This window comes from Neovison vison, chromosome 3 (genome assembly GCF_020171115.1).
Source record: "Neovison vison isolate M4711 chromosome 3, ASM_NN_V1, whole genome shotgun sequence".
NCBI lineage: Eukaryota > Metazoa > Chordata > Mammalia > Carnivora > Mustelidae > Neogale > Neogale vison.
Window position 1 is genome coordinate 28,409,452 of NC_058093.1, and position 20,785 is coordinate 28,430,236.

A 20,785-nucleotide genomic window follows, 5' to 3' on the forward strand; every position below is an offset into this window, starting at 1 on the left:
CTCTGTTTCAGCTCTCCCTCCTCCTCCCCTCCTCTCTTCCATTTGCTCAAATCTTAAACTAGACCTGGAACAAGAGACAGACTTCCTCAACTACCACAGCACAGACTGATTGCTTCCTTCCCAGGCCCCCAAGGCCACCTTTGGTCAGAAGCCCCCATACAGGCACTAATTGTTTTCCATCTCACACTCCTCTCTTTCTCCCCCACTGAACAAGGCTCTCAAAGGCTTCTCTTCACCTGACGGGTGTCTCCTAATGGAGATCCCTGGATGGTGGTCAGCACATTCATGGATGCCTTGATCTCCAGGAACCATGTCCTTTCACAGCCCAGTCTACAGGCGGGACTGCCACCCGTCCCCTCACAGAGAAGGAACTCGCCAGGAACACTCACCTTATACCGAGTACGTGTTGGTGAGTATGGGTTCCAGCAACAGACAACGACTCCCCGCCCCAAGACAGGAGAAAGCTCCTCTTTACGTCTAAGTCTCCTCTTCTTTGTAAGAGCCTCCACCTACCAGGTTCTACTCCAGGGAGCAACAGCAAATCTCCCCTTGCCCACTTTCTCACTCCCATTCTACATCTGCTCCCTAACTCTCCTCTCCAAACCGCACAGCCCTGTTGCACAAATGCAGACCTCCAGCTTCCCTCGCCACTCTGGGAATCTTCTTTGGAACGTAATGCCCAGTTTTCTCTCTCCTTTGAAAACCAAGACTCTGTCGGGCTCATCTCTCCTAACATTGCTCCGTTTTCTAGAATCCTCCCAAGATGGCCTCTCGTGACATTTGTGGCGCGAAGATGAAATATCATCAGAGCCGAGAGTTCAATGACTGCTAGTCATTCTCCTTAATGGAGGGCAAGATGGCAACGTCGGGGCTGAGGGCTCTGCCCACTTGTCCAGAACATCACATCCTCCTCCTCGTCCGTGAGGCACCGTGGTGCCTTCTTGCCTCACATCTGGCACTTGGGAACCTTGGGAAAGTCATCTCAAAATCTGAGGTCCACCACCTTATGCCCAGGAGGATGGCTGCTCGCAAGAAAACAGCATTATTCACAACACCTAAAACCCAGAAGTAGCTCAAATGTCCACTCACAGATGAACAGGTAAGTAAATTGTGGCACAGACAGACAACGGAATATTATTCGGCCTTGGAAAGGAAGGACATTCTGATACACACCACAACACAGGAAGGCTTGAGGACATCAGTGCTAAGTGAAATAAGCCCGTCACAAAAGGACACATATGAGTTCACTCACTTGAGGTACTTAAGTGGCCAAATTCAGAGAGATACAAAGAGAATGGTGGTAAGCAGGGACTAGGGAAGGGGAGGGCAGAGTTCTTGCTAAATGGGTAGAGTTTTGTTGAGCAAGATGACAAGAGTTCTGGAGATGGATGGGTGACATTTGCACAAGGGCAGGAACGAACTCAATACCATGACTATACACTTGAAAACAGTTAAGGTAATTAATTCTATGTTCTAGTACTTACCGCAATAAAAAAAAAAAATCTAAAGTCAAAAGAATTTTTCAGAGCCTCCTTTTCACCTGAAACAGAGCAGGACTAGAGCAAATGGTGTGTAAAGTCCTCTCATTCCTATGGCTCTACGCCAACCCCAACCCCACCCGCCTTCTAGAAGCCACACTGTGGCAGAAAGGAACTTTGCAGCCCCAGCACTGAAACAGCAGTGGGCACAAGGCAGCTGCTCAGGAAATGTTTGTGGGCAGGACAGACGGACAGAAAGATGAAGAGACAGACGTTCCTCTAAATCCCAGGCCCTGAGCTAGCTAGGTGCACTTGTGGTTGGCGCTGTTACAAAATCCCAATCCGTGAAACTGATATGACATTGTGTGTCAACTCTACTTTACATAAATGGAGGGAGAGAGGGAAGGAGAAAGGAAAGGAAAGGAAAAGAAATCCCAGAAAAGTCCACCTGACTGTCATTAGTATTTACATCAGCAGCAAGCATATAGGAGGTTCCGGGGAGAAAGCAGAACCAGGAATCTAAAAGCCTCTTCCTGACCCAGCACCCCACTACCCAACCCCCCAACTCCCGTGGGACCATGAACAGGTCACTTCGCCTTTCTGAGCCCCACATTGTTCCTCGGCCTACCCAGGTAGCTCTGACAACATGCCCTGACTTCCACAGAATCCACTGTGTGGTCCCCATGGCCTGATGTCCCGGGAAGAGCTTTGAGAACCACAGGTGTCGTGCAAGTGAATGATGTCTGCCATGATTGATGGTCAAGCGGGTGGACGGCAGTGCTGGACCACTGAGTCAAAATCCCACACCCCCTTCAAATAGCTCTGTGGCCCCCTCAGTTCCTCATCTGTAACACTGGGATAATCCCGCAGCATCTCTCTTGCTGTGTTGTCATGAAGAATAAATGAGTTTATTTTTGCAAAGCTTTCAGAACACTGTCTGGCAGAAAGTTCCATATAGGGTGACCATCTCACCATTGCTCTGATGGCTATTACGGGTGAATCCGGCCTGGCATTCCCACTGTCCCATTCATCTCTTCCCTCCTGTCCCAATGGACTCCCCACCCCACCTTCAGTTCATTCTGAGCACCTGCTAAGGGGCTGCTCTGGGTGAGGAGAGGCATTGCACTCCCATCTGTCCCCAGCGCACGTCTCCTGGGTGCCAGGCTCTGTGTGCAGGAGGGCCCACCATCCGGCCAACCTTGGCGGCCACTCCACTTGGCTATCACCCTCGGGAAATTCCTTTTGACTCTTTATTTTTCAGAAGTGGAGAAAAGCTGCTTCAGCGATTTCCAAGGATCAGGAGTGTCCGTGGCAAACCAGCCCTCTCACCTCTCCATCCTGCCCCCACCAGGGGACCCCACAGGAGGGAGGTGACCCTAGGACCCTCTACCCAAGGCCTTGGGCAACAAATGTTGAGTAAGATGAAAACACGGGTTGAAGATTAAGCCACTTTGCCCTGGCTGGCCTGGCACAGGCTGGAGAATGTATCCAGCAGGCCCACAGCGGGCAGAAATCCTGTGCCCAGGACCCAGGCTCCCGGTCCAAGGGGGGGTAAGATCGAAGCGAGACAGGTGAGATGGCCAGAGGGAGGTCTGTGCCCTCTCTGAGACCTGGAGAAATCACAGCACACACACGCTGCGAGGCACGAGGGAAGGGGGCAGGGAGACCAGAGACCAGCTCTGCCAGGGCTGAAGGGGAGGCAGCAAATGGAAAAGGAAGGAAAAATACAACCCGCCCTTTCCTCCCTCTTGTGAACCTGCTCAAAGCACTTGCCTAGCCTGCCTTGAGGAAACAGGTGCTGAGTGCTCTCTGGGGGAAGCCAAACTTTCTCCCGGTTTCCCCTGGGCCACTTTCCCACTCCCTGGGACAACAGCAGAGTGTCCTTCTGGAGCCCAGCACCCTTCCCCAGGAACAGAGAGACCCCTGCCCACGGGCAAGCCAGGGAACAGCAGCCCTACTTGCTGAGCCCCTACCCGCACAGGGCATCCGGCTGAAGCCTTTCTTCCAGCCACTCGGTGAATGCGCGCTGAGTCGGTGAACACCTACTACGTGGCGGGTGGTGGGGATACAGCAGTGAACTTGATAGATACAAATCCCTTGTCCACACAGGCTGCTGTGCTGGGAGAAGGGGAACCCTAGAAGTGAGACGCACCATGTCCCCAGTGGTGAGACCGTGGAGGGACTAGGAAAGCAGGCACGGGAGACGGAGTTGCTGGGGAGAAGGGAAATCTCCCACATGTGTGAACACCTGAGGGAGGGAAAGAGCCTCGAGGGGGCCTCGGGGGTAGAGCTTCCCGGCCAGAAGGCACAGGAGGGACAACAGTCCGGGAGCAGGATCGTGCCTGCTGTGTTCAGGAGCAAGAAAACCAGGTATCTAACGCAGAGTGAGTGAAGGAGAGAGTTTCTAGAAGGAGATGTCAGAGAGGAAAGCCATCCTGCAGGGTTGTACATGCCAATGCAAGATGCTGGACTTTTACCCCAAATCAGGTGGGCAACTCCTGAAGGGCCCTGAATACAGATTAATTAAATACACTCACGGGGCTCCTGGGTGGCTCAGTAGGGTATGCGTCTGCCTTCGGCTCAGATCATGATCCCGGAGTCCTGGGATTGAGCCCCGCATTAGGCTCCCTGCTTGGCGAGGGGGGCCTTTTTCTCCCTCTCCAGAGCCGCCTCCTCCCTACTTGTTGTGTGCTTTCATGTACACACTCTCTCAAATAAATAAAATCCTTTAAAAAAAATTCACTCATTTGCTCCTTTTATTCTCCCTAAAAACCCTACAGGGCAGCGGCTATTACCAACTCCCAATCTGTAGAGGGGAAACTGAGGTCCAGAGAGGTTAAGCATTGTGTCCAAGGTCACAGAGCGGAGAATGAGAAGCCAGGATCCAAAGGGAAGGAATCTAACCCCCTCACTCTTGACCATGCCGGGGCGGGGGGCCGGGGGGAGGGAGTCTCAGGGAGCACAATCTGGTACGTCAACCACTCCATCCCCACGTGGCCCACCCAGCCTCCTGGAAGGTCAGATCCCCCCTCCTCACAGGTGGGACAGGACACAGGGACGGGAAGATCCTTCTGGTATCTAACTGCAATCCTTCTGGCCCAAATGCCAACCTCTTCCCTTTTGTTCCAACCCCTGACCCTTCCTCACATAAACAAGCTCTGAGTGGCCAGGAATCTGGCTTCTGCCTGCAGATCCCTAAGCCCCAGACCCCCCAGCTACCCTGAACCAGCCAAGGACATTCTGTTCTCAGGGGCGAGGTGGCAGTTGAGTGGAAATGATGAGACTTATCCTCCCTGCTTCCTCCATCCCCTCCCCATCCACCCGCTGCAGTGACCCTCTACAACCCCAGAGCGACTTCTTGCTGGTGGTTGCAAACCAGGCCTTGCACTGGCCTCCCCCTACCCCCCCACCCCCTGCTGTTGTCAGATGACCTGTGACCAGGCTCTGTGCGAAGAACACTCCACATCTGGAGAGGCATGGCTAGGTAGAGCTGAGGCCCAGAAGGCCCAGAAGGGTCTGAGCCCCATGAGACCGGGGAGGCAGGGCCTCCGAGAGGAAGAGAAATAGCTTGGCGGGGCCCGGCCAGGGCTGCAGAGGACAGGCACCCGGCCATGGGCCCAAGGCGGCCAGGGCTGCAGAGGACACGGACGCAGCCATGGGCCCGAAGCGTCTGAGCGTCCAAGACCCAAGCGTAGAGTCCCCCTACAAACCTTATTTCATCCCATCCATGACCCTCCATAGAGGGGACACTTCCAGCACCAAGAAGGCCTTGGGAGCATCGGGAGCAAGCACTCCCCTTGACAGGAAGGGAAGCTGGGGTCCAGAAAGAGGATGGGCTTGACCACTGTCACTGAGTAAGTGGGTGTCCGAGGGAAAGGAGAGACCAGGTGGCCTGACAGTATCCAGGCTGAGTGGATGCACAGACGCCTGAAAGTGCCAGGACACCTTGGCCCCCTCCCCAACTGCCACCCACACTGGTGTCACCAGATGCTCCTCTGTATCAATAAACAGGATTGTGGGCCCTGTCCATAGAGGCCCTCTGTCCTTTGTGCCCCCCCACAGACGCAAACACACATACATGCACCTGGAGTCATGCAGAGCCCTCCGCTCCAGCCTTCAAGGCCCTGCCCACTTCCAGCACTGGGCTGGGGAGAAGGGGCGCCTGGGGGCGCCTGAGAGCACCCGGAGGAGAAGCTCCCAGTGTTCCAGATCAGCCCAGCTGGGATCCGTCTGGAACGAGCCCCTCTCCCCACAGCCCACAACTCATAGGAGACCCGCCCCTGTCCACACTCTTCTGGAAGACTGACAGGGGAGGCTGGGCTGGGAGACACGGAGACAGAACAGAAAAGCAGAGTCAGCCAAGGAGCTTGGACGTGGATTGGGCCACCTGAATGTGAGCCACTGCCCAGGCGGGGGTACTCTGTGGGTCAGGTCATCCACTCCCCTCCCTCCAGCTGAAGGGTACCTGACCCGAGACCCGGCAGGTAGAAGAAGGTGCCGTCTCCTGGTCCCAGAAGCCCCAGAACAACAGGCACCTGGCCTGGCCCAGAGGCATGCGAGATGCCCTTTTATGGGTTTTTCCAAGGACTTTGGTCTCAAATGGAACTAGGAGGGCCTGCATCTCGTCAGAAGGGACCTCATGACTCATTTCCTCCCAGTCCAGCTTCGGTCTGGGGAAATGTCCCCCTCCTCCTCCTTACCTAATGGCCCAGAACCCTCTGGGGCCAGCAGCATGCTTAGGCCTAAAGACAGCTGTAACAGAGGAGCTGAAGAAAGAGGGGAGAGAGCCCAGCAGGGTAGGGAAGGGACTGTCACTCACCACCAGTTCATGGCTGGTTGGAGGGATGCAGGGGGCAGCCACCTGTGGGAGGAACAGAGAAAGGGCAAGGTTAGCATCTTTCATCCACACAGAAAACCAGGGCCTCCTGAGGCCATTCCACGGCCCCACCTCCATGCCAGACACCCCTTCCCTCTGCTCAACACACTGACCATCTCCGGCTTGAGAGGTCACTAGAAGATGCTGCGGCCACGTGGTAGATCCCTCAGGCAATCACACTGGGGAGAGAGGGAGTGGCAGAAGGCAAAAATGAAATGTACATCATGATTTTTTTTTTCAAGATTTTATTTATTTATTTCAGCGAGAGCGAGCGTGCCTGTGCACGTTCAGGGTGGGGAGGGGCAGGAGAGGGAGAGATTCTCAAGCAGACTCCACGCTAAGTGCAGAGCCCGATGTGGGACTCGATCTTACGACCCCGAGATCATGACCTGTGCTGAAACCAAGAGTCGGAAGCTTAAAATGACAGAGACATCCAGACGCCCCGTATATCACACAATTTTTAAATTCTGTAGAAAAATGGGCAGAACACTGGAGGTCAGTGCACCAGGATTTTTCGTAGCAGTGGGTTCAGGTCATAAGAAGAAGGTTTTTTTTGTTTTTTTTTTTCTTTGCTCTATGTTCTAAATGTTCTACAATATGCTAAGGTTTGTTTTACATTTTTTAAAAACATGTTTAAGAGCTCTAAGAAAGGAGGTACTCCCCAATGCCAAGGCATCTCACCCAAAGCTGCAGACAGAGTCTGGGGTCCCCACAGCTTGAGGGAAGCAGGTTGGTGAAAGGCCCTGCCAGTTCTTCTGAAGAAAGCCTTGAAGGGTGAGAGCACCCTTTATGGGCGAGATTTTATTCTGAACACCAACCTCATCTTCCTCTCAGATGGAGGGTGGGGACCGGCACGTGGGCCTCCAGACAGAGGGAGGGGAGAGGGAGGGCTGCATTGCCCCCTCCCCTGAGATAACACCCCCATCCTGGCCAGGCAGCCAAACCACTACCCTGACAATTAGCAGGGCCCTTTATCAGAGACTCAGTGTGTTCTTTTTTTCTAGCTGGGACACGTTTTTCTTGGAGCTCATACCTTAATCTTGGCTCCAATTCCCAACCCAAGGGGCCCACAGAGGAGACTGGGGGGAGGCTCTCCCTCAGGCATAAGTGGGTCTGGGCACAAGCCCCTGATCGCCAAAGATGGGGCTGCTGCCTCTTCAAACAGTGGGCAACCCCAGCTCCGGCCACCAGCCCAGCAGAGCGGCGATGGTGACAGCCTCCAGGCTCGGCTAGAGCTGGCTCCCCACAAGAAGCCACCCTCAGCCGCGCCCCCCTCCGCCTGACCCAGCTCCGTCCTCCATGCAGCCAGAGGGATCCCCAGGCTTGACACACCAGCCCAGAATGGGCAAGGCTCACGTGACGGTGTGCCCTGAGCTCTAGAAGAGGCGGAGAAGCTGGGAGTTCAGCATCCCTGGGTTCTCTCTCGACCCAGTCTAGCTACAGGCTTCCTGCCCAAATCATTCTCCAGCAAGGAAGCCTGAGCTGAGTCTCCATGTCTATCACCCTGTGCTCACCATTACCCCGAGATTGAGAGACTCACACGTGGGGCCAAAGGAAAGGAACAATTGCTACGCTCATTAGATACGGACTGTAGGAGCGACAGGCATTATTATCAATGCTTGACCCATATTAACTCATTTGATCTTTTCAAACATCCAATAAGGTAGGTACTAGTCCATCTTCGGCTAAGGTGCAGGGGGGCACAGAGAGGTTACACAATTCGCCCAAGGTCACAGAGCTGTTAAGCGGTGAAGATTTATTCTGAGTCCCAAAATGAAATATGAAGGAAAAGTCTTCCCCTGTGTTCAAGAGAAAGAGGAAACAGGGGGCCAAGTGCTCCCCCAAGTTCAGGGTTCTTGATACACACAAGCATGGAGCCATCAGCGAGTGTTTTAGAAGTTTCTGGGGGAGACAGAGTCCAAGATGGGGTGGAGGATCCCAGGAGAACAGACTGGGAACGAAGGAAAGGTCCCAGAGGTGGCTATGGCTGGCAGGCCAGACAAGGTCTCAGACATGGGGGACACAACTGCCCCCCCAGGCACCTGTGGGGCAGGAGTTCTGCATCCAACCGTGGCCTCTTCCCGTGCCCTACTGCCCCAACCCCATTCACAGGTTGTAGGTTTCCACCTCTTGGGGCCAGGTTCCCAGTGTCTCCTCTCCCACCACTCTGTCATGTAGGGGTCCCTCGGGCCCTGGGTGGGAGCCAGTGCAGAGCACTCTGCTCTGCTCCTTCCTGCGGAGCAGGCGCTGGCGCTGGCGCTGGGGCTTGGGCGAGGCTGGGAACCAGCAGGAGGGACCCTACGGGCTCCGGCCTCAGCCTCCAGACCTGGGCAAGTCCTGTCCATAGCCATTGTCTCCCACGCCGTTACATGAGGGGTTTCTAGTCTCCCTTCTGGATCTGGGGACTTAGGGAGTCGAGGGGAGGTTACAGATCCATTTAAAGTGGGGGCGGAACGGACAGTGTCCTCTGAAACAGGGGGAGGGCCTCTCTCCCAGAACCGCCTTAAGGTAGTGGTGGAAAGAAGGAGGGTCCAGGTGTCCCACCCCAGGTCCCTTTCCTGTTTCCCCTGAGGCAGCACCACCCCTAAGGACTGAGCTCTGCAGCAAAGCGGTGGACCCCCAGCTGGAGGGCCTGACGTCCGGGTGCCCCTCGTGGTCTGCTGCCCCCCAGCATCTCCTCCACCCGCCACCCACAGCTGTGCATTCCAGGCCAGCCGGCCAGCCAGCCCACTAACTTTGTTGTGTGTTTCAGTGTTTCTTGTCTCTCTCTCGCTCGCTCTCTTTTTTTTTTTTTGTAAGCAGAGAAATGTTTCCTTAAAAGGCTCTCTCCTTCCCTCCGGCACCCTGGCCCCTGGCAACCCTCTCAGGAGCCTGGAATGTGCCAGGGAGAGCCAGGGCCCCCTGCCACTCTGTGGCCTGTGCCCTCCGGCCCCACACTCCTGGTGTCAGTGGTGACCACGCCCTCTGCTCTGTAGGAACCTGAGCTAGGAACCCTCTCTCTGCAGAGGGGGCAGACTCTGGGACATCCACAGGAGCTTGGGGTCCCAGCCATGTCATAGTCTCGCTTCCCAGCCACTGGCAGGGATTCCTGGGCTTTGGCCCAGGAGGTCAGCCTTAGGTAAGCCTCCTCCCCCAGTATAGCTCCAAAAACCCGGCTACACACTGGAGGCTGAGCGGGCCTGATGCTCAGTCTGTCCACTGAGAAAAACGTACCAATAAAACTAAACAAAACAAACTAAACTAAAACTAAAACAAAAGCCACAGATACGCACATCACACTTACTATAGGCCCGTCTGCATGAACTCCCTCATTCTGCTCCTACAACAACCTTCAACATCCCATTTTACGGACCAGGAGGCTGAGACGTGGGCAGGTCAAGAAGCTAGCTGATAGGGAAGACGGGCTATGAACCCAGCAGGGGGGCTCCAGGCAGAGATGCGCTCCTGCGCTCTGGGGCACATGGTGCTTCCGTACACACTAATTTCCGGACAGCTGTGTCCAACAACAGCAACAGCCCCTGGAGCGTGGCTTTCTGTCCGCTCCTAGCCTAAGCTCTCAAAATGTTTGGGGTAGAGACTCCTTCTCCCCATTTCACAGATGAAGAAAGTAAGGCACAGAAAAGGTAACAATTCATCCAAGGCCACCGCAGAGGCGCAGTCTGGCTTGCAGCCTGCAAGGTAAAGAGCTGGGGGCACTGCTGGGCGTGACTTGCCAGGCCCAGACCAGGGCCAATGCCTGGCACTCTTCAGTCCCCTACCCACTAATACCTTCTGAATTTCGAAGATCCCTTGACGCGATTCCAACAACAGGACACACCTGTGGAGATTCCCCCAGGGTCAAACGCACCAGACAGCAGCCCTCCAGGCCAGGGCTCCCTGTGTGATCTGGGCTCTGCCCTCCTCTCCACCAGCACTCCGTGTCCATCCCCCTTGCCCAGGACATAAGCCACACATCGGAGTGACTCTTCTCAGTCCTTCAAGCACACCTAGCTGTGGGCCTCCTCAGGACCTCTGCATATCTGTTCCCTCCACCTGAAACACTCTCAGCCCAGCCGTCTGCATTAGCTGTGTCCTTCCCAGACTTCTGGCTTTGGGTTCAATGCCACCACTGCCAAGATTCCCTTAAGTCACACGCATGCACACACCCACGCACAGACACTGTTTCTCCAGCCCTCTTATCTCTATCTTCACAGCCCTAATTGCAATTTGCAATTAAACAGGTGTCAATTTCCTTGTCTGTAACCTGGTTCCCCTGTGAGAGAACAAGTGTCCTGAGGGCAGAGAATACATCTCATTCATCGCACTGGACCCAACACATAGTGGCTGCACACAAAGCACTTGCAGAAGGATGTAGGACACTCAGGCCCCAGGAAGGAAGACACCTGCAGCCACCAGTGGCCAAAGTCACCACCATCACTGAGCATGTCCTATGCGCCAAGTGCTGGGGCCAGTCCTGCCACATGCTTGTCCCTCTGCGCCCTTCCAATCCTGCAGAGTCAGCAACATTGTTCCCATTGATGAGAAAAATAGAGGCTCGACAAGATTGTGCCACTCGTCCCAGGTCAGTCAGCTGGGAAAGGGCTCACTGCAGGTGAAATCTTGGTCTGGGGGCTCCAGGCACTGTTCTTGGCAGAGCAAGAGAAAACCCAGGCATGTACCTGGCACGGCCCTCCCGTCACCTCACTAGCACGCAAGCAGCAGGACCTGGTCCCCAACTAGGTGACACTCCATCCCTGGGGCCTCAAGCTGTTGGCCCTGGTTACATAAAACCCCGGGCTCCTAAACTTGCCCAGCCCTCCTGAGAAGCTCTCCACGTCCGCCTGGCCCTGGGGCCAGACAGGACCACCTTGCCCCAGCCAAAACTGAGAACCACTCAAGCCTCTGACTCTAGCTTCATAAGATCGGAGCAGAAGTTTTTTTTTTTTTTCCCCCATCTCTAGCTAGTCCTCTCTAATCTTATTGTAGTAAGATGCACACAACATAAAATTTACCATTTTACCTATTTCTAAGAGAACGTTTCAACAGCAGGTAAATGCATATTCACGCTGCTGTACAAGCATCACCCCTCCCCACTTCCAGAACCTCGTCACCTTCCCAAACAAGAAATCCCACATCCTTTAAATAAGAGCCCCATCCCCCTTCCCTTCCAGCCCCTGGGGATCTCTCAGCTCCTGTGTTTCTGAATTTATGTGTTCTAGGCGCCTCACATAAGAGGAATCACACAGCAGTTTGAATCTGGCTGATCTCACTTCATGTCCTGGGCTGAGTTCCATCCCCCCAAATTCACACGTTGCAGTCCTAATTCCCAGGACCTCCGAATGTGACTGCATGGAGCGAAAGAGGTGATGAAGCTACAACAAGGCCATCAGCGGGACCTAATCCAACCCGACCCGGTGTCCTTATTGGAAGAGAATAGGACCCACAGAGAGTCACCAGGGGAACGTGCAAAAGGCGAGGGCCATGAGTGGACACAAGGATGGGCCTCAGAGGGAATCAAAAGTGCCCACACCTGAACCTCAGAGCTCCTGCCTCCAGAACTGGCTGAGGAGGAGTTCGCTGTGCGAGCCACCTAATGTCCAACGTGTTGTTAAAGCAGCCCCAGCAATTGTCACACCCGGCGTCCCGTCCTCATGATTCATTCAGGTCACTGCAGGCATCAGAGGTGCCCTCCTTTTCAGGGCTGCATAATAGTCCACTGGGCAAGCCCGGCACACTGTATTTACACACCTGTCCTCGTCAGACACGCAGGCTGTTCCCGCGGACACCGCCTCCACACCCTTGCCCCCACAACTCCAGGCCCCCATCTCAGTCGACACACAAAGGTACACAGGAAGGAAGGAAAGTAGGGTTTGCAGAGCACCTATGTGCGTCACTGACCTGGGTGCTTTACATACATTTTATTTAGTCTTCATGACAGGTCTTTGTGGTATGTGGGTTCAGAGAAGTCAAGTAACGGCCCAAAGTCAAACATCTCATAGTAGGAGAAATGGCAGACGCAGAAGAAGGCAGAAAAAGATGCTCACTGTGTACCAGGAACTCTATGTTATCCCTTCTACTGCCTGGGACCTTCTGGAGGAGAGACGAGTGCCCTCATCTCACAGGATCTCAAGCCATCTTCTTAGCAATCCTGTGAGATCCAAGATGGCATGGCCACTAATTGACACAGACCAGGGTCTGCCTGATTCCAATGCCACCTGGCCCCACGCGCCACACTCTCTCCACAGCCAGATGGGGGTGCCTGGGGCTGTGAGAGCAGAGGGCACTCAGGGGTCCCGGGTGGGGTCCACAGAGGAGGGCACACTTGCGCCAGGCCTTCAGGACATATTGCTTCTGTCTACTGGGCATCTCACCTAGGACCATTCCAAGAGCCCCGAGGGTGGTAAGGCCTGGTCCAGAGCCCAGGGCTCACCGGGCATGTGGATGGGATTTTAAAAGGTAAAGATGAGGAAAGGGCATTTTGGGTGGAAATGGTCACATGAACAAGGCAGGGAGGAAAAAACCACTACAAATCCCCTTTGGTGGGACATGGGATGGGGTTAGGGGAAGAGGAAGGACACACTGAAGAGGACAAAGGGAAGGAGGACTGGCTGCAAACTCTCTTTCCAGGCTGGACCACAGGCAACTCGGAGGGCCCAGCCGAGAAGTTAAGACTTTCAGACGTTGGTACTGGGGAGCCATCGAAGGTGCCTGAGGAGGATAGGGAGGAGAGAGAAGTAAAGAGTGAAGCTTAAGGCAGACAGAAGATATGTAATGATACTAATAATAATGGGGGGGGGGAGAAGGGGAGCCCAAAGCCCACAGATAAGGGGCCGCTGGGCACCCTAAAACCCAGAGGTCATCATCTCCACCCTAACAAAACACACATTTGGACAGACCCCGACCTCCAGCCTTGCCCTCTCTTCCCCCAGCCATAGCACAGGAGGGCAGCACTGCCCCGAGTTCTTCCCTCCCTGCCGTGCGAGGAGGAGCAAGTGGACCCACCCCACAGGGCTTCTGCTTACCCTCTGGGCCCCACCTGGGAAACCCGTGACCAGCATGTTGCCACCTCTGAGCCCTCGTCACTGAGGTGACACCACAGAGGTCAAGAAGAACAGAGACCACAATCCCCAAAGGATCTAGACTCCATGCCACATCACTGAGGAAAGAACCAGAAGACCCCTTAGCCCGTGGACAGCCCGGCACCTCAGGCTTCATGGGACGAGTCTGCCGAGCTCCAGAAGGAAAACCATAGCTGGGCCCCATGAGCCGGGCCAGGCAGGCGGGCAGGCCCACCAAGTGGACGGAAGGATGGCTTAGAAGCCCGGTGGGATACCAGTGTGCCCTGACTGTCCACAGCAGGCAGGCAGCTACAGAATGCCTCAGCCGGGGTCGGGGTAGCAAGGACAAGGCCAGGGCTGAGAAAGGCAGAGCCCCAACCTGGTTCAGGGCCTCAAGATACCGGCCTCCCTTTCCAAGGCCCAGGCCCTGGGCTGGGGGCTACTAAGGAGAAGATGGCTACCACCCAGTTCCATTTCCTCCCAGGCCTATGCCCCGCCTCGAGGCCGCCTGTCCTCACCAGAGCGTGCTCCCAGCCTGCCCGGCTCTTTCCTTCCCTTATATAGAGTTCTGCTCACGATCAGGAAAGGAAGCGCATCCAGTTCCTGGAGGCAAAAAGGGGCCTGTTCCTAGGGACACCTCGAGCTGAGGGGGGCAGGGCATGTTCCAGCCGAGAGTCCCCTCCAGAGCCAGGGGCCAGGCCTTTCCCCAAACCCAGCACAGGCTCCAACTCCAACAAGAAACAGAGGAGAGTCCCAGAGAGGCAACTCTGGGCAATGCCCCCGGGACTCCTGCCCACACTGTCTGCATAAACCCTCCTGGGCCACAGGCCTCTTGAACCGATGGCCCGATCAACATGCTCTCCAAGCTCCGGCAGCAGCCCCTTCTCCCTGGTCTTCCCTCTCATCTCAGGACCTTCTCCTCAGGCCCCACGCACCGGCCACCCAGCCCACTGCCAGCCTCTAGGTCTGGTAACACGTTCAAGAAAGGGACCTCCAGAGAGAGACGTTTCTCTGCAGCCAAACTCCAGCCATACTCGCACGCAGCAGCCGAACCTGCACCGCCCAACCCTCCACAAGGTGGGGAGCCGGAAGTGCCCCTCCTGTGCCCGGCCAAGAGGAACACCCCCAGGAAAGGGGGCATGCAGGGGACCTAGTGGGACACAGGCTCTGGTCCCCCGCAGAGCCCTCTCGAAGGATGGCATGAGTTGGCCCAGGCTGGAGGCCCAGCTGGTGGTAGGACATTTTCTCTGGTAAGGGGAAGCTGTGCCTCCCCTTAAACCCAAGCCGAGACACCAGACACTCACAGGAGTGACTGCGGGAGGCCTGACTGTAGTGACTCCAGGAGGCCTGAGCTTGCAACCAGGCCAGTCTTCTTCTGATGAAACCCCCACGATCAGGAGAAACAGAGAAATTGAGTTCAGGGAAACCTCTAGTGTTTGCCAGGCCCTGGGAGCACAAGAGAGGAAGCCAGGGGTCCCAGAGGGGCTGGGCAATAATAGCCCACAGATGAGGTGGGTCACATGGGGCCGCAGGAAAGCACCAGCAGAGGTAAGAAGGCACAGCTGGGCCCTGGGCTTAACACTGGTCAGCATCCTGGGCCACAGCCCTACTGCCCCCCAACAACCAAATGCTGCCACCTCACTCTCCCACCGCTGGCCACCCAAGGTTCTGAAGCCAGAAACCTGATCGCCTGCCCTGATTCCTCCTTCCCCTCCCTCCCAGGTGGGAGGACAGTTCTTCTGCCCAAATACCTCCCGGCTGCCTGGCCCCGCCACACTGAGATGACTACAAGAACCTACAAGAACCTCCTAACTCAGGTCTCTGCCTCGGGTCCTACCCCTCTAACCTATCCTCCACCCAGCAGCCAGGGAACTATTTCTAAAATGCACATCTAGTCCTGTCACTCCCCTGCCGAAAGTCCTTCCAGCTCCATGGGATGGAGTCCAAATGCCCTAATATGGTCCTTGCGGCCCTGCGGGACCTGGCCGGGTCTCCCTGTTTCAGGCCCCATTCCCCACCTCTCTGCCTCAAAGCCCTTGCTCCAGCCAGACACCTCCTTTCAGGTCCAATTCCGTTCCACATACTGCATTTCCCAGATGAGGCTCAGAGAGGTCACACACCTGGCCCAAGGTCGCAAGCCTCAGCCGTGCTCAGCCCCATGCCACCCGGACCTTTCCGATGCCCAGCAAGGTTTTCCCGGAGGGCATGGCTTCTGAGGCGGGTGGGGCAGGAGAACAGAGAGGAGACCTGCCAGCGAGGCCCGAGGCCCATAGGGCAAAATGGAGGAAGAAGGTCAAAGGGGGCGCTTTGTGCAAGGCGTGGAAGGTTTAACTGACACCCATGGCCAGCGGCTTAGGACTAGCCCAATGCCTGCAGAGCCAGTAAGAGAGGGTGCAGGCGAGGCACGGGGTTGGAGGCCAAACATCCAGGCCAAAATAGTCAGCGGCTGCCGAAGTGAGACCAGCGCTGAGCCAGGGCCGGGTGCAGAAAAGAGAGGCTAGTGGGGGATCGAAGAAGCTGGGGAAGCCGGACACCACCAAGGGGCCAGCCTGGAGGCCTCGGAGCAAGCAGCATCCGTGCTATACAAGTGGAAGTGTCCATGCGCAGTTAGAAATGGAGATTTCAGAACGGCCTCCTCCTGAGACCCAAAGCCCAGGGAAAACCCCAGCCCTTCTTCCCCGCCTGGAGAGGGGCCATTTGTTCCGAAGCAGGGGGTGGTGTGACAGGGCCTGCAGCACAGAAAACACAGCTTCTAGGAAGTTCCTCGAAGAATCTGGTCAAGGAAAGGGCTGTGGTCTGTGGTCAAGGTTTCAGTGGAACTGGGGGGGTGGGGGGGGCAGTGGGGGACAGGCATGGGAAGCAAGACCCTGCATTCACCCAACAGCACTAAATTAGTCCCCTCCCTTGGTGCCAGGTTCCCAGCAAGGGAGACAGAGATGAATAAGAATGGCCTGGCCCGGGAGGGGAACTTGGGGCCCACATGTAAACAGGGAATTATAAAAGAACCCAGTAACTGCTATAATGAAGGTATGAAGAGGGCTATTATCTCACTGGGATTCAAATCAATCTGTTTTTCCAGAAATTACGCCCAGAGGGAGACTGCCTACCCAACCCCCCTCTCTCCCCACTGAGGGTTTCTGTCCCTAGAGGAGAACTTGAAGGGACAAAGTCTTTGACCCTAAACTGTGCCAGAAGAGTAAGGCAGGAAGGACGCATGGGAAAAAGAGCTAAGAGCAAGGGGGAAGCCCAAGGAGTCAAGAGGTCTCAGAACTGCGGCAAGGCACACCAGCAGCCCTGCAACGTGGCAAAGGAGGCTGAGGGAAGGGCTGGGGTGGGGAGAGGCTGGGGCTCAGCCAGGCCACCAAATGGAGAATTCTGAGGCTGGGGGCCACCCTCAAGCCAACACCAACACAAGAGGGTCCCTCTGCCTTCTTAAACCAGACCAGAGTCAGCTCGCGGGCCAGGTCCAGGGCCTCCCGGCCTCTGTCTCTCCCTTCCACCTCTGCAAAGGGCAGGGCTTTCCACCCTGTTTCCTAATCTTAAAAATGCTACAGGTTGCCGAGGGCACCACCCACTGGGTAACAGCTTTTGAGTGGGAAAAATGATACCCAAAATGGGCATTTCAATTGCAAGATGCATGCTAATTTCAGCAATACTAAAATGTTAAAAAAAAAAAAAAAAAGGTCCTTCAGGCTCCCCAAACTGCCCTATGCTGCTGACAATCAGGAAGTCTCTCCCAGCATCTACCTACTTCCTTTTTTAAAATTTGAAGGACGCCCAAAGAAAAAACAAAGTGAAAGGGAAACCCAAGTCCACACTACCAGGAGAAAATTCTGTATATTCTCAAAGGCCATCTGTGGACCCCTGGACCCCTGCAGGTCATTCTGTCCCATCACCTGAGAGCAGACAGCTTTGACTCTAAGCCAAAACCAGGAGCTGGGAGCAGTTCTGTTCTGAAAAATCACACCTAACACCTTCTTTCTGTGGATCCCTCCTTCCAAATTCCTCAACACATCGAGAGGCTGTGATTTCCAACCAAAGGGCAAGAGTTGGGACCCAAGCAGCAATGGGCTGGGAGCCAGATGTGGCTTCCAAGTTCACGTTGCCACAGACCGCCACTTTCCACTACTCCCCGAGGCAGTCTCCTCGTCTGGAAAATGGAGAGAAGGAGACCTATGTTGTTGGGTGCAACTAAATAACGTTGACTGAATTGACACAATTAAAAACTCCCAGAACCCAGCGCATGCTTAGTACATGGGAATCCCCTCCATTTGGCGGCCACCAACATGGTGCCCCCCATGTCTTCATGTCCAGGGTCATAAGCTGCACGGCATGGGCCACGGGCGGGGGCCCCGTTCTAAAGGCTGCATGTATCTCAGCTCATCAAATCATCATATCTGGGGCACCTGGGTGGCTCAGTCATTTGGGTATCCAACTCTTGGTTTGGTCTCAGGTCATGATCTCGGGGTCCTGGGATCAAGCCCCGTGTTGGGCTCTGCACTCAAAGTCTGCTGGAGACTCTCTCCCTCTGCTTCTCCTCCTGCTCGTGTTCGCTCTTTTTCTCTCAAATAAAAATCCTTAAAAAAGAAAATTTTAAAAGAAAAAAGTCATCACTTCAGCTCTGGGAGGTAGGCTCTGTTCTTAAGCCCACTTGACGGAAGAGAATGGAGGAACTATAACAGGTGAGAAGAGGTAGTTGATTGACAAGGTCCCATCCACTGAGACGTCAGACCTTGGGACCCTATAATACAATGGAAAAGATTCCCATTAAAAAAAAAAAAAAAAAAATCCTCCTCTTTTCCCTGAGCCCTTGACTCTGGCCTCAGCTTCAGTGATCTCAAAAGGCACTCACACAGGAAAGTCCTGGGCCCCAGACGGCAGCGCCAGGAGGAGTTAGCAGGTCGGTCGTGCACAATTAGCCCAGAGCAGGGACTGGTGTTCTGGAACCCCATCTGCTCTGATGGGCCACACCAGGAGCCCAGGAAGCCAGAGTCCCAAGGGCAGGGCGGCCCAGCCCCATATTGCTCCTTTAAATCCATCTGCGGTGAAGTACAGGAAGCCCCCCTCTCTCTCCCAATTAGCGGGCAGCAGAGACTTGAAGCGAAGCCAGCACTGAAGGCCAGCGGAGGCCTGGCTGTCACTGGCATTGTTCGGCTAGATCTGACGCATATCCACCTCCCCATGTTTCCTTGTTCTCCGGGGAAACCTCGGAAACCTCGGAGATGCACGCCTCTGAAACCAGGTCTGCAGGGAAGGGGTTGCTGAAGGGAGGGGCAACGGAAGACCCAGCTCTAGCTGGCTCAGAAAGCATAGGCAGATTTTAAACAGATGGGGGAAAGGGCTCACATGCGCCACAGACCTGGGGACCCAGAGACACTGCTGAGGTGCAGATGCACAGTTCACACACCCCAAGGCACACACACAGCGCAGACACAGCCCACAGAACCCCTGCCAGCTCCAGATGCCAAGTCACTCCCCAGGGCTGCCAGCCCCACCCTGAGCAGAGCCTGCAGTGACTGCTGCCCAGAAGCCTCACCCCCACACCCAGGGGAGGGGGGACGCGGGGGACACGGTCCCGGAGCACAGCTGATCTCAGGAAGCTAGGACAGGGAATGATCTATGGGTGCAGACTGGAGGAGGGGAGAGCGGGAAGCAGCAGAGGGGGGGCGGGGGCGGGGGCGGGGGGTCGAGTGTGAATGCTCACCCAGATCTCAAGGTGTACCAGAAGCCAGCCTATCCACCTAGCAGGGCCAGCAGCAAATTCCCCTTGCTCTCTGCCCCCTCCTCGCATCCCGCCCACCCTCCTGGAAAAGCAGGTGAGGGCCAAGGCTCACTGATGGAAGCTGGGGAAGAGATGTCAGAAAGAGGAGGGCTAGTGTACCAGCTGTGAGGCAGAGCTGACAGGAGAACAACTATCCTGGAAAACGTGGAATACAGGCTTGGGAGCAGAAGTTTTAGGGGCGGAGGTGGGGAGGAGTCGCAAAACAGAGTTTAGGGCTTGAGGTACTAACCGAATTCGCAGACTCCCTTGAACGTACTGGGTATTACAGACCGAGTCCTCTCAACAGCACGTACAACAGCCAAATCTCCCTTCTCCGTGTGGGTCAAGAAGCTCAGGGAGAGGTAGTTAAGTTGTCCAAGTCACACAGCAAGGAGCAATGGAGCCAGGACTCAAACCTGGGACAGCCAGACCACAAAATCTATACCCCTTCGGGCACACCAAGTCACCCGCGTGCTTCGCCAACAAGATGGGGCAGCTGTGCAGCCTGGAGGGCGTGGAGGGATGGCAGGGAGGAAGGGCTAAGGCAGAGGGGCGCAGAGAGGCGAAGGGGGCAGGGGGGTGGGCATGCCGGCCTGGACCCCCAGCATCTAAGGCACTCAGGCTGTCGTGACTCAGTGGCTGGGCCTCCGGGGAGCATTTCCGGAGCCCCAGACAGCTGGGCAGCCTCGGAGCCACCTGCCCAGCGCAGACACTGGGTCATTACTCACAAGTGCTGGTTACTCACTCTTCTCGGCACCCTGCCCCCTAGCACATCACTCACTCCCACTCTGCCCCCTGAGAGTGGCCAAGAGGAGCCAGCAGATCGGGCTAATTCCCACCCTCGCTCTGCTAGCCTCGATCCTGCCAGCACAACCCCACCTGAGTCACTGGGACGGAGCCCCACAGACTCTGGCCCACTCACCCCGGACAGCTGTTACCCTCCGCTCTGTTCCAGGAAACGGAGCTGCCCAGAGGACTGGTCACTGGGCAAAGAACCTTCCAATCCCAGGGTTGGAAGGGACCTTCCCAGCATCTCAGCTGGCTTCCCAGCAGATGCCTGAAGACCTTCCAAGACCCCCACATCCATGCTAGATGGCTCCTCCATCAGCCCAAGAACAAGAGCCTCTCTGTTCGGAAAGATCCGCAACCTTGCAGAATTTCAGCACTGGTTAGAGAAACGGAGGGCCCTCCTAAGGCCAACCTCTCGTCTTACAAATGAAGAAACCGAATCCCAGAGAGGGGACATGATTTGCCCAAGGTCGCACGGTGCCAAAGAGGGACTGGAAGCTGGCCGTCTGGCTCCCCTGCCACCAGTCCCTCCACTCACGGCAAGTCCTTTCAGCCCACAAGGAGTCGGTTGGGCCGGCCCCTGCAGCCTAACCCTGCAGCCCACCCTCACGCCCTCCTGTTGACAAGCAGCTGCACATAGAGGAGCTGAATTTGGCCTGGGGAGAGCTGGACCACTGGACTCGGGAGAGCTGAAGCCCAGATGAGAGGAGAAGGAAAGAGCTGCCGTAAAACTGTGCTTCGTGGGGAGCAATCACTTTCTAACAGTGACGGAGCATCAGGAACATCCACCTGGCAGACGGGAGATGGACCACAGGCCTTCGGGAGGCCATGGAGCTGGAAGGCC

At 55.7% G+C, this 20,785-nt stretch overlaps 1 protein-coding gene across 2 annotated transcripts in view; it reads right to left on the bottom strand.

Moving 5' to 3' along the window:
* The window catches only part of TNS1 (tensin 1), a 179,771-nt gene that overhangs the window by 104,076 nt on the left and 54,910 nt on the right, over positions 1-20,785 (bottom strand). For both annotated transcript variants that reach the window (XM_044241576.1, XM_044241575.1), the window contains exon 3: positions 6,298-6,339. The gene's annotated coding sequence lies outside the window, so the exon portion shown is untranslated. The remainder of the gene's footprint in view (positions 1-6,297; positions 6,340-20,785) is intronic.